Source organism: Bactrocera tryoni, unplaced genomic scaffold, assembly GCF_016617805.1.
Source record: "Bactrocera tryoni isolate S06 unplaced genomic scaffold, CSIRO_BtryS06_freeze2 scaffold_25, whole genome shotgun sequence".
NCBI classification, from domain to species: Eukaryota; Metazoa; Arthropoda; class Insecta; order Diptera; family Tephritidae; genus Bactrocera; species Bactrocera tryoni.
In genome coordinates, this window is record NW_024395977.1 from 19,160,938 (window position 1) to 19,174,605 (window position 13,668).

General features: G+C 37.7%; 1 pseudogene; it reads right to left on the reverse strand.

Moving 5' to 3' along the window:
• Positions 1-2,479: 2,479 nt before the first annotated feature.
• LOC120780783 overlaps positions 2,480-13,668 on the reverse strand; it is a 30,220-nt pseudogene continuing 19,031 nt past the window's right edge.

Sequence of the window (13,668 nt, forward strand, 5' to 3'; positions counted from 1 at the left end):
TCGACGTCATAAAAAGCTACCGCAGAAACTGCCTCACTGCAGAAAACGAAAAAAGGGAAAAAGCGCCTAAAAACGCAAACAAGAGGCAAGAAATCAACAACATGGCTGCAAGTAGGAAAGGAAATATTGGGCCTAAGCGACAAACAGAGGCCGTTATTATAAAACCAGCAGGAGGAAATAGTTACGCCGAAGTCTTCACGAATATTCGCAGCAAGGTAGATCTTAAAGAAGCCGAGGTCAAGATCAAGGGGACCCGCAAAACATGAGCCGGGGCCTTATTACTAAAGCTAGAGAAGGGACAGTCCACAAAGGTCAGCTTCTGTGAGGCACTTAAGTCCACCCTTAAAGAGACTGCAACCGTGGCCGACCTTAAAACTAAGGCTACAATAGAGATCAGAGACCTCGACTCGCTCACAACAAAAGAGAAAGTAGCAGTGGATGTCAAAGAAGCGCTACAGGACCTCACTGAAGACTTATCAAGTAATATAACAGCTCCTAACACAAGAGAGCAGGTAAGGGCATACATAACGCTGGACCAGGATAGGGCAGACACACTGATGCGACAGGCACGCATCAAAATTGGCCGGGTTAATTGCAGACTGCGGCTGAAAGAAACCCCCAAAAGGTGCTTCCGCTGCTTTGGACCAGGGTACTTAACCTGGGACTGCAAAGGGCCCGATAGATGAGGACAAGGTGTTTGCATAAAATGCGCCCAAACAGGGCACAAATTGAAAGAGTGCACAAAGCCTCCTTCATGCTGCCTTTGCGAAGAGGCTAAACTCGAAAAAGCCGATCACATCCCGGGCTCCGCAAAATGCACGGTATATAGGAACTACCGAAACAGATGAAGATCCTACAAGCCAACATGCATAGATGCAAGGCCGCCGACGCACTACTCTCACAAATGGTGATGGAGAACGGCTACGAGATAATCATCATAAGCGAGCAATACAAAAAGAAAGAGAGAGGTACATCGCTAGAAGATAGCAGCTCAACCGCCGCTATATGGTTACCATCAGCGGGTAACGCCATCACTGTAAGCAATGGGAACGGCAACGATTTTGTCTGGGCCAAGTGCGACATTTTCACAGTAATTAGCTGCTACTTGACGCCAAGCGATAGTATACAGGAATTCCAAGAAAAGCATGACAATATAGAGGACACAGCCAGGGCTATAGAAGGTCAATTGATTATCGCCGGAGACCTAAACTCCAGAGCCGTAGAGTGGGGCATGCCAAACACTGACTCGAGAGGAAAGCGAATTTTAGGTTTAGTAGTGCTCAATACGGGAAACGCAACCACGTTCAGAAGACCGGGATACAAGGAAATCACACAACACATCACCCTATCAACAGAACGCATGGCAGGCTCGATAAATAATTGGAAAATCCTGGAGGATTACACTGGCAGCGAGCATCACTACATCTCTTTCATGATCGACACTGGAAGAAACGTTTACCAGCTCAGAAAAAACAGTGGGACACGAAAGTGGAATATTTCGAAACTGATACTGATCGCAATAGACGATCAGAACCCATCTAGCGACCCCTCCCTTATAGCAAGAAAATCAGTCGAGCACACAATGCTTAACATAACCAAAGCCTGCCAAAAAGCAATGCCCAAGGCTTCCCACAGCAAACGTAAAGCAGTAGTCTACTGGTGGACCGAAAATATCGACCAAATTAGACGCACATGCCTCCGCTTTCGCAGATCCTACACGAGATCCAGGCGCACCCCAAGAAGCCGAGCAATACAAAGCAGCAAAAAAGAAGCTGAAACACGCCATCGACGACAGTAAAAAGAAAAAATGGGAGGAACTACGAGAGGATATATGCAGAAATCCCTGGGACCTGAAGTATAAAATAGCGATGAAAAAACTCGGCGCTCGATCAAAGCCAGTGGATTCCAGCAGAAGTCCTCAAAATAATCGCTGCAGAGCGCCCAGGAGTACTACTGAATATGTACAACGCCTGCCTTGAAGCCGGAATATTCTCTGAACCCTGGAAAAAGCAACGGCTGGTGCTAATGAGTAAGGGAAAAGGAGACCCCAATTCGCCATCAGCATACAGTACGTTATGCATGCTTGACACAGCGGGAAAGCTGTACGAAAGCCTACTTAAACCCAGACTCGAAGCGGCTATCAATGAAGCTGGAGGACTGTCCCCTAGACAACACGGCTTAAGACCCGGCAGATCAACCATAGGAGCTATAAAATGCGTCATAGAAAGCGTAGAAGCCGCACAACACAGATGGCATAAATACAAAAGGATAGTGTTGCTGGCGACTCTAGATGTCCTGAAACGCCTTCAACAGCGCTAGATGGGTAGATATGATCGACGCCCTCGAGAAAAGTTTCAAGATACCCGACTACCTCAGGGCTGTGGTGCGGAGCTACCTCAGTAACAGGAAACTGCTGTACGAAACTAAAGAGGGACCACGACAGATAGCAGTCACGCCAGGGGCAGCACAAGGATCTATTCTAGGCCCAGACCTGTGGAACATGAGTTTTGACGAAATATTAAAACTAGAAATGCCAGATGAATCGTATCTAATTGGCTATGCGGAAGACATTGCAGCAGTAATCACAGCAAGGGATACAGAAGAAGCTCGGTGAAAGCTCAACCAGGTCTTAATACAGACGCAAGCATGGCTCGACACGCACAACATCCAGCTCGCTACGGAGAAAACTTAGCTACTACTGCTAACAAAAAAGCACATACCTCTCGAGATAAGCATGCACACGACTACGGATACTCTTAGGACACAGAGAGCAGTAAACTACCTAGGCGTAAGACTGGACACCAGACTAACCTTCTGGGTACAAATCCAGCACGCCGCAGGTTAGGCAGCGAAGATCACTTCTCAACTGAACCGATTAATGGCTAACATAGGAGACCCCAGCCAAGAAAAGAGAAAGCTCCTAATGTCGACTATAATCAGCTTCCTATTATAGGGAGCCGAAATCTGCGCAGACGCGCTTAAAAAGGAAAACCGGCGTAAGGCAGTGGCCAGAGTGTACCGCACTGCAGCCCTCAGAGTTGCATCAGCCTACAGAACAGTATCAGTCGACGCAATATTAGTTATAAGCGGCAATGCTCCAATCGACCTTCTATCGTATGAAAGGAAAAAGCTGTGGGAGCTAAAGAAATCACCTGGCAATAACAAGAGCGCAATACAACAAATAAGGAAAGATACGATAACATCATGGCAACAAAGATGGGAGAATGAAAGTCCTGGCAGTTGGACGGCCTGGCTGATAAAAGATCTAGATTTATGGACATGTCGTAAATTCGGAGAAGTACATTTTTACACAACCCAGCTGTTATCCGGCCACGGATACTTCAAAAAGTACCTCTACAGAATGGGAAAAGTCGAAGAGCCGTCATGCCTATACAACAACGCAACAGAAGACGATTCTGAACACACATTCTTTGAATGTGAGCGCTGGCAAGGATAACGCACAGCCGTAGAAGACCTGGTCGGCCCAATTAACGCTGACAATTTAATCAGCGTCGTGTTGGAAAGCGAAGAAAGCTGGGGGATTATCCAGAACAACGCAGCACTCTTGCTACGCATCAAAAAGCGGGACCTGGACGCAGGTGTGCAGATGTAAATAAAAATGGAACGCCACCCTGAAGTAATGCAAACGCGGTCCCAGGGTGGGCGACGGTTCGTTAGAGGGGGGGTTTTAGTGACCTGCAACTGGCACAAACCGCTGGTGTGACGATAGTCACGGAAGGCATTTTCCACCCACATACCCGCAAAAACAAACAAAAAAAAAAACTATGCTATATTTAACTGATCTAAACAATTTCTTCGGAGATTACATTGTTGTCTTAGAAAATAATTTATGCCAAATTTCGTGAATATATCTTGTTAAATGTGAAAGTTTTCCATACAAGAACTTGATTCCGATCGTTCAGTTTGTATGGTAGCTATATGTTATAGGAGTCCGATATCGGCCGTTCTGACCAATGAGCAGCTTCTTGAAGAGCAAATGGCGTTTGCAAAATTTAAAAACTATATCTTAAAAACTGAAGGACTAGTTCGTATATATACAGACAGAAACAGAAACCGACTCAGCTCAACATACTGATCATTTATACATATATGTATATACTCCATAGGATTATTATCTTACAAAATAACCTGTGCCAACTTTTGTGACCCTTCAACTCTGCTTCAACTGAAATCTGCTGTACGAAAGTTAAAAAAAAAGCGCTTAAACGCGAGGAAGAACACAATACTGAAAATTATATAAAGAAATTGTGTTCAAATTCTAGCAATCACAACTCCCTTTAGAAAGCCCAAAAATCTTTCAAGGCACCAGTAGATTACAACATGCCTCAAAAAAAAAAAATCACCAGGACATGTGTTACGGATTGCCAATGCATTGCCCACAATCTAGTCACACGGTTATAAAATTGCCAATGAATTGCCCACACTCTGGTCACACTGTTGTACAGGTGCAACACTCTAACCGCGCTACAAACGGAAAGAAGACACATCTGGTTCTCATTAGGGATGTCGGAAATGGAATAAAGTATCGATATATATTGTATCGGTCATTTTTGAATATATCAATATCGACATTGATATTTTTATTTAAAAATATCGATATATCGATATATCGGTATGATATGAAAGAAAATATAAGGCCTAATCTACTTTAATCATATTACCTTACTAGATAAATATCGGGTGATTTTTTAAGAGCTTGATAACTTTTTTTTAAAAAAAAAACGCATAAAATTTGCAAAATCTCATCGGTTCTTTATTTGAAACGTTAGATTGGTTCATGACATTTACTTTTTGAAGATAATTTCATTTAAATGTTGACCGCGGCTGCGTCTTAGGTGGTCCATTCGGAAAGTCCAATTTTGGGGAACTTTTTCGAGCATTTCGGCCGGAATAGCCCGAATTTCTTCGGAAATGTTGTCTTCCAAAGCTGGAATAGTTGCTGGCTTATTTCTGTAGACTTTAGACTTGACGTAGCCCCACAAAAAATAGTCTAAAGGCGTTAAATCGCATGATCTTGGTGGCCAACTTACGGGTCCATTTCATGAGATGAATTGTTCTCCGAAGTTTTCCCTCAAAATGGCCATAGAATCGCGAGCTGTGTGGCATGTAGCGTCATCTTGTTGAAACCACATGTCAACCAAGTTCAGTTCTTCCATTTTTGGCAACAAAAAGTTTGTTAGCATCTTGGTTGACATGTGGTTTCAACAAGATGGCGCTACATGCCACACAGCTCGCGATTCTATGGCCATTTTGAGGGAAAACTTCGGAGAACAATTCATCTCAAGAAATGGACCCGTAAGTTGGCCACCAAGATCATGCGATTTAACGCCTTTAGACTATTTTTTGTGGGGCTACGTCAAGTCTAAAGTCTACAGAAATAAAGCCAGCAACTATTCCAGCTTTGGAAGACAACATTTCCGAAGAAATTCGGGCTATTCCGGCCGAAATGCTCGAAAAAGTTCCCCAAAATTGACTTTCCGAATGGACCACCTAAGACGCAGCCGCGGTCAACATTTAAATGAAATTATCTTCAAAAAGTAAATGTCATGAACCAATCTAACGTTTCAAATAAAGAACCGATGAGATTTTGCAAATTTTATGCGTTTTTTTTTTAAAAAAAGTTATCAAGCTCTTAAAAAATCACCCGATACTAACCAATAGACATAATTTTTAATAAACCAAGAACAACAATTAAAACATTAATTATTTATTAATCAACCCAATATTTATCTGATACAGACATAAAAAAACTCTTTGATTTACGTGCTCGGCTGTAAGCCGACTTCTGTTATTGGGATGAGATTCACAGCAGATGCCACTCTCTCCGAGGAAACCGAGGCCGCAGGCGATATCAAATACTTTAGAGCTACATATGTCGGAAAGGACTGGGGTAAAATGACGGCAATCAAACCAGAATTTTGTTGGATTCTTTTTTCTGGGTATTATAGGCTGATCTAGATATTGCTTTAGTTCGCTGGGCATGCCATCACTGGTTGAAGTTGAAAGTAAAGAGTTTGCTGAAGCTGCAGCAATATCTATCATAATTTTCTCATGTCTGGACCACAACGACGGCGAAGAATTTTTGGAATTTGGAATTATGGTAGTGCGAGTGGGTCTGAGTTCAGGCGAGAGTTGTCCTCTACGTTTATGTTCTAAACGTATTTCTTTTGACAGTTCGGTTATTGCAGTGGAAACAGCTAGCGCTGAACTAAAATGAATACGCTTAAAGCGTGGGTTTAAAATTGTTGCTTTGGCCAGATGTATGTAAATGTCGCTCTGGTGGTTCTAGTTTTGCAATAACTAAATTTAGCAAACTCTTCTGAACAGCAATACCAAATTCGGTGAAAGGTTTTACTTGTTCAAGGCCTCTCTGAAGTAAGTTTGCAATGTGAATCACCAAACTTGAAGTCACGTACTGATCGCCGAAAATTTCTTCAGTAGCTTGCTTAAATAGGGTAAGCAATATTATCAGATCTCGTATGACACCTAACTCTGAAGAAGTTATCATATCAAGTGCGTTCCGCCTGGTTGCCAAAATCTTAGCCACAATAGCTGATAATGTATTGAATCTTTCCAACATATCAAGACAAGAATTCCACCTTGTGCTTACTGATTGTATAAGTGTTAATTCTTCTCCCTCTTTCTTTTGTCCCTTTTGTTCTCTTCGCAAATCATCCATTGCGTTCACAGATTGTTTGAAATATGTTACAATGGCTTTGACCCGATAGGCAATTTGAAGAACTGGTGCATTATCTCTTGTTACGCCATCCACTATTAAACTCAACAAATGTGCCATGCAAGGAATTCTTTTTCCATCTTCCAAAAATTTCTTCACTGCAGCAACCATGTTAGCACCACCATCAGTGGTAATTGATAAGATGCAACCCTTTTCTATTGAAAACTCGTCGGTAATATTTTCAAAGCATTCTTTTATATAATCAGCAGTGTGTGCCTACAGGAAAGAAGACCAATATTAGTCCACTTTATGAAATTTTTTATAACTAACGATTTTTTTTTATTTGATGCATTTATTTTATACTTTACTTACCTGATACATTCTTCGTGCTGTCAATGCCACCATCTCATGTTCAGATTCAGGAGTGCAGTTATTTGCTGTGTTAAGAAAATGCGCTGTTACTACGATGAAACTTCGTGTCGAGTTCATGAGAGTTAATATATCACTTGTTAAAGCTTAGTACGCAGCTCTCAAGAAACGTAAAAACTTCATATAAAAAAACGCTTAAGAAACGGTCAAGAAACTTTCCTGCGATAAACTTACTTGTGCTAGTACGCAGCTTTCAAGAAATCTAGTACTAATTTTTGATAGTTTTTTCAGTAAAATGTGAATATGGCAAACCTGAAACATCAAATCAACAATTGTTTCTTGAAGGAAATTCAAATTCCATATTGAAATGTTATATAAAACCTACCAATCATCAACAACATTTCTTAAATCTCAATGAAAATATTTATGTTACCATACACATACACACATACATATTACGCACAAAGTTTGTTTTCTTTGCATACAAAATATTGTAACCACTACCGGCACTCACCTTTTTGACTCGAAAAAATGTATAATGGTGTTGATCGGCGATCGCGACATTGTAGCGTATAACATAAAATAAAACGATGAGTTTCCTTGGCAGCACTATGTGCTTACTTTGAGCTTTTATTTCAAACTGAAAACTTAATTCTATTGCAAGCCACCATCAAGCTTAGCTCGAGCCCTATAAATGCCTAGTCATCAAAATTAGGTTTGCGCGTGTTTCGCTCACCTACCTAATAATTGGGAGAACGGATGCGCGTGTAGCGCATTCCATTGAGCTAAGATTGCAATAGGAGTGTCAAATGCAGTGTTGCCAACTTTATTTTTATCAAACCACCAAATAAGGCCGTATTAACCACCAGAAAACCACTAAACTTTGTCGGGCTCTTTAACCACCAGAATTCCACCAGAAATTTCAGTGTGACACAAAATATTTTTTATTCATGAGTTACTACCATCTGCGATACCTGTGAATTGTCAAGATGTCAAATAATAGCATCAGTTAATGTAATGTAAATGGACCAGCAAATTAATAAAATTAAAGGGTTTCATTGTGAATGATGGTGCCACGCCAATTTAATACAAACAACAGGTTATTATCATGACATTAAATATTTAGCTTAAACTAAAAATGATCATCATCAGAAGAGTCAGCTTCATCTGCTTGTTCAGTTTGGGAAGAATAGATTTCTTTAATTCCAATTTTTTGTATTACAGTATTTGGTAATATGTAGTTATTGCAGCATTTGCCTTCACGTGCTAAGCCTGCACGAAAAGTGATTATTGAAGAAAGGAGATCAAACTTCATTCGGTTTCTCTGTTTAGTCTTGACAACGTTCATCATGCTAAACAATCGTTCTACATCAGCGTTAGAGTGCGGTAAAACTAATAAAGATATCGCAAATGTCGCCAAATCCTGAAATCTATTTTCTCCTGCTATATCTTCGAATTTCAATACCTCGTACCAAAATTCCTTTGTATTTTTTGTATTTTTCCAACTGAGTAGATGTATTTGACGACACTGCTCGTCAATCTTCGCAATATCTTCTTGTTTTTTGTTAAAATGCAACATCAATTCAGTAATCGGTTCTTTGTTATGAGATAGTGAGTGTTCTACGCTGATTTTCTGAATACTTTTTATGAGTTTCAAGTTTTCGGGCAATCTGTTTTTCAATTCTTGAATCAAAGATGCAATTAACTGGATGCACCTATTGCGGATTATTTCTTCTTGATTTGGCGGAAGTCCTTTATCTTTCATTGTTTGCAAGTGAATTTCAAATCTGTACCCCAAATAGCATTTATTATCTATAAAATCTTGAATATTTTGCGTAAAAATATCTAGCTTCTGGGTAGGCAATATTATCTTGTCAACAAGTGTATCAATTAAATTAGTCAGTTCGTCATACAGTTTAGAATGATCTGCGTCTTTCGATTCAAATATTTTATTAACCCTGTTAAAATTAGTGAGAATTGGATAAATAAACAAAATGTATGCATAATTCACATCATGAGAGTACATTGCATGCAGCAATTCGGCTGTGTAGCATCTTTCATTTAATTCTGCGATATTAAAATGTGTTTTCAGTTCCAGCCATTGTGTGTAAATCCGTGCAACTGCGGACTCTACAGAAAGCCACTTAGTTGGGCACGACTGAACAATTTTTAAAGGGTCATGACCATCGTTTATTAGTTTGTATAGTTCTTTATAGGCAGCTTGCCTTGATGAAGAACGGCTGAACCAATCATATGTTTCTCTAATAATGAATTCGAGATTCCTGGGTAAGAACTCCTTTTTTGCTGCGGAGACTGCTAATTGTAAGGAATGACAAATGCAGCGCACCAAAACTAGACTCGGTAGTTCTCTTTTCAGTTTGGCATACACACCGTTATTAACTCCAACCATGACTGCAGCATTGTCAGTTCCAATGCCCATTAAATGTTTTAGGGGTATACCGAATCGTCCGAGTGATGCTTTTAAGGCGGCAACAATGCCGTCTGCATCACACTCGTAGAGCATTGGGATATCTAAATATGTAGGTATAATTTTTTTGTGAGTGCAGCTGTAATATATGTACATATAATAACAATTTCCGAATATTTATGAACTGCGATACGGTTGATTCGTCAATCAATAAACTATAGGATTGATCTTTCAAATCTTCTGTCAAATTTTGTGAAAAATTAGGATCTAGAACGTTTTTAATAATTTGGGTACATTTAGTCCTATGCAGGTGAATTTTGTCATCCTCCTTGTGCGTGTGATTAATCACGTCTCCCAAATGATCCACTACACGAATGCTAGTATGTGCCGCTGTATATAATCCTAGCCTGGCTTCTTCTTTCTTTTTCCCCATGCTTGTTACTTCAATAATTAATATTCGCCTGCAAAGGTCTTTCCTGTATACACTTAACATAAAGCTGAATTCGTATAAAATTTACGTACCTTTGAGTTATGAAGGTGCTTTTTAGATAATCCATGATTCTTTAAATCTCCAAAATGATTTCTTAATAATGTACCACATAATTTACACTTTGCTACTGGACCGGCAGTGCTTTCCACTACTTGCAACCAGACCTTCAGTTCTGGTACACGTAACCAAAAATCACGAAACTTTTGGGTGTACTGTGGCTTAGGCATAATTAATTAAATACCTATAATGAAATAAGGGGGCCTATTCTGTAACTCGATTCGAAAAAAAATTTACTCGAATTCGGAGTTTTTATATTCTGTAACTTGATTTTCGGATTTTAAAGCCAATTTTCGAATAAAATAATTCGTTAGCTTTTGAGTTGTAGAAAGCAAAAACGAAAATTGTACGTATTTATTCTGGCACAGGGTGGTACAACTTTCGGATAATTATAAAGTAGATCCGAATTTCGAATAGAATACATTTTCGAATAGAGATACAGAATAGGGCCCCAGTTTTCATTCAAGTAAGATTAAGAAGTACGTATCATCTATCAAAACAATAGCAAACTGTACTGTACTGTTGGTTTAGTTTACTTTACTCACTGAACTGAACTGATCAACTGGTCTGACTGAGTACATTTTTAAATAAAATAACCAATAGGAGGTACTTTACGCGATCAAATCAAACCTAACTTAACCCAATGACCGTACAAATAACGTTCATAATCGTTTATTCAAGAAGTTTGTAGACAATAATCGGGGAATCCCCGACCCGACAGATTTAATATGAGCAATGTTGCCTACATCCTAAACTTTTTTTAACTATAACGTATACAGAGCATTTTATGAATCACACTAGCGGTTAAATCCGTAAATTACCACTAACTGGAACAATCTAATCCACTATAAAATCCACTAGCCACTAAAACCAAAAAAATCTCGCTGTAAGGCATGCCTAAACCACCAGATCTAGTGGAAAATCCACTAAGTTGGCAACACTGGTCAAATGTAAGTTGACTCCTAATTGTGCAGACATTGTTGTCAGCGAATTTATATGAATTTATATTGTGTTAACTCCTCCCTCCGAAATTCCAATCGCCCCCATTGGTTTTTAAAAGTATGGTATGTCGTTAAGACTTTTATGTTTTGCTACTTTTCTTGTCAGCATATGAATCGCTTCCGCGTTTTGAATGGTGATTTCGGCAATTTTCCGTGTCCGAATTTTAAAAGTTATAATTATGATTATAACAACGACCAAAATACCGAAATGAGTTAGCATACTAGATTTGACTAGTAAATTTAGAGAGCTAATTTTTTTTTATATTTTTAATATTAAGCTCTCTCATAAACTTTAGATATAGTACTTCTTCGTACTCGGATCGAGAATTTGAATTATGGATTAATGCTGGCAATGGTCTCAGGCTGTGAGCTTCGATGGCAGTAAAATTTAAATTGTTAATTTTTATTGTTTCATTAAAAAATTTTACAATAAATGATCCATTTAAATGTCTCGTTACATTATTACTTATAGTTAAATTTCCTTGAAAGTTATTTAGTAAAATTAATACTGCTTTTAGTTCTTCAATGTTTCTTACATGTTCAGTATTTGTAATAATACAATCATAAGGTTTGTTTTCTATCAAATTTTTAATACAATTTTCGTTTTTTAAATCTTCAATTTGGTCTTGTGTGCATATTATTACATTATTTATTTGTTTACAATCATTTTCTATTCCATAGTAATTTGCATTACATTTCAAAACGTTTTCAAATTTTAATTTCAAAATTGTTCCATTTTTGCATATTGGTTTTATTAAAATGCAATTACAAATTTCATTCCTTGTTTTTGGTACTTTTGTTCCATAAATTAGTAAATTTTGTTTCATAGCTATTTGAATATGTATTTGCAAAGTTTAATGATTCTTCTAAGGAACCAAACGGTATGTTTTCTTCAATAAATATGTCATTTATCTTTATTATGTTTATGTTATTTATTTATGTTTATTATGTTTGCTTTGGTAAGACGTATTGCTCTGTTAATGTTTTCAATTTCTTCTTTTATTATATCAATTTTAAATTTATACAGAAGTATTAGTGAGGTTCGAAATTCATTGCTATTTTGTAGTGTTTTTAATATGCTGTTGCTTACATCGGTAATATTTTTAATTCTTTCAAAAACGTTTCTATTAATTACTAGCTGTTGATTATTGTTTTCTATGCTTTCTTCAAATTTTCTATTGATCGCTACAAGGTCATCATGGTCGGGATTTCCCGCAATCCATTTCCATGCTGATCCTATAAAATTTAATGACCTCTTTACTTTATATTTTGGTGTTATATTGTTGATAGTAATATTAATTATTTTAATTTCTTCTGCAATGAATGGGTGCAAGGGATGGGACGGTGGGATATTTTTTGTGAAGTGGGTATTTATGTCCTCTAGGATTATGGAGTATTCGGTGAGGTTGATGAAGTGAAGGATCCTGAAAATTCCAGACTGTACTTTCCCGATGCCATTTTCGATGGTAACAATTTCGGATCGAGAGTAATCGAGTACTTCAACCGAAGCGTAGCAAAGTATGTGAAGGGTTATGGAAATTAGTGATCTAAAAGGAGATATGATTATATTAGTTTCTTATACGATCCTTGTGGACTATTTTGTTTTATGTCTGTTTTCCTTAACTATTTCCTCTTTGTACCTTTTTGAAAGTTTTGTTCCTAATCTTTTATTCTGTTTAACAAACATTTTGTCTCCTGTTTTATAGTCAATAGTTTCCTTTCTATATGTGTTATGATGTTGCAGGTCCTTTTCCTGTTTCTCTTTTAATTTTTCTAGAACCTTCTTCATAGTTTCTTCTCTATTAGTGGCATTTGAGGTAAGTCTACCAAAGAATATGACAACGGGTTTTTTTTCTGTAACAGAATGAACAGAATGGTTGTATTCGTTTACAAACCATTCCATTAATTCGTCGAAATTTTTATCAGAGTGTTCCTGTTTTAAGCATCTCATAATTTATGATATTGAATGAAACCGTTCTATTTGTCCATTCACCTCGCTTTTATAGGGTGGTGCAGTGAATATTTTTATATTGAATTCGTTTTCTAACATGAATTTTATTGGTTTAGAATTAAATGTCTTTTCGTTATCGAAAACTATAGCTTTTGGAATTCCAAAATAAAATATTATTTCTCTTAAGGGTTTTTTTATACTGTCTATACTTTTCCCATCTATTTTCTTTATAATGGCTAATTTGGAAAACTTGTCAATAGAAGTCAGTACTTTATGTTTGTCTGTTGAGAAAATGTCTATGTGAATAGTATGACCTGGATATTCTGGTAAGGGTGTAGCTCCTAATTTTGCATTGTTTGGGTGGCGATCATATTTATTTTCTTTACAAACTTTGCATAATTTTGTGATTTTTTTTTATTTTTTTTTTGACAGAGCGGGGAAATAATATTTTTCCAAAATCTGTAGCTTATTTTCTTTTTCGTTTCTGTGAGCACGGTTATGTTCCTCGATTATTATTTTATCTTGGGTCTCGGTCTTAGTAATATCTTCAACTACTATTTGTGTGAAACGAATTTTGTAATTTGCGAAATGTAGAGGGTAGATTGATTGGATTTTTAGCATAATGGGCTCTGTGGTTTTTATACCATTGATTACCGATGGATTAAGATATTTCTT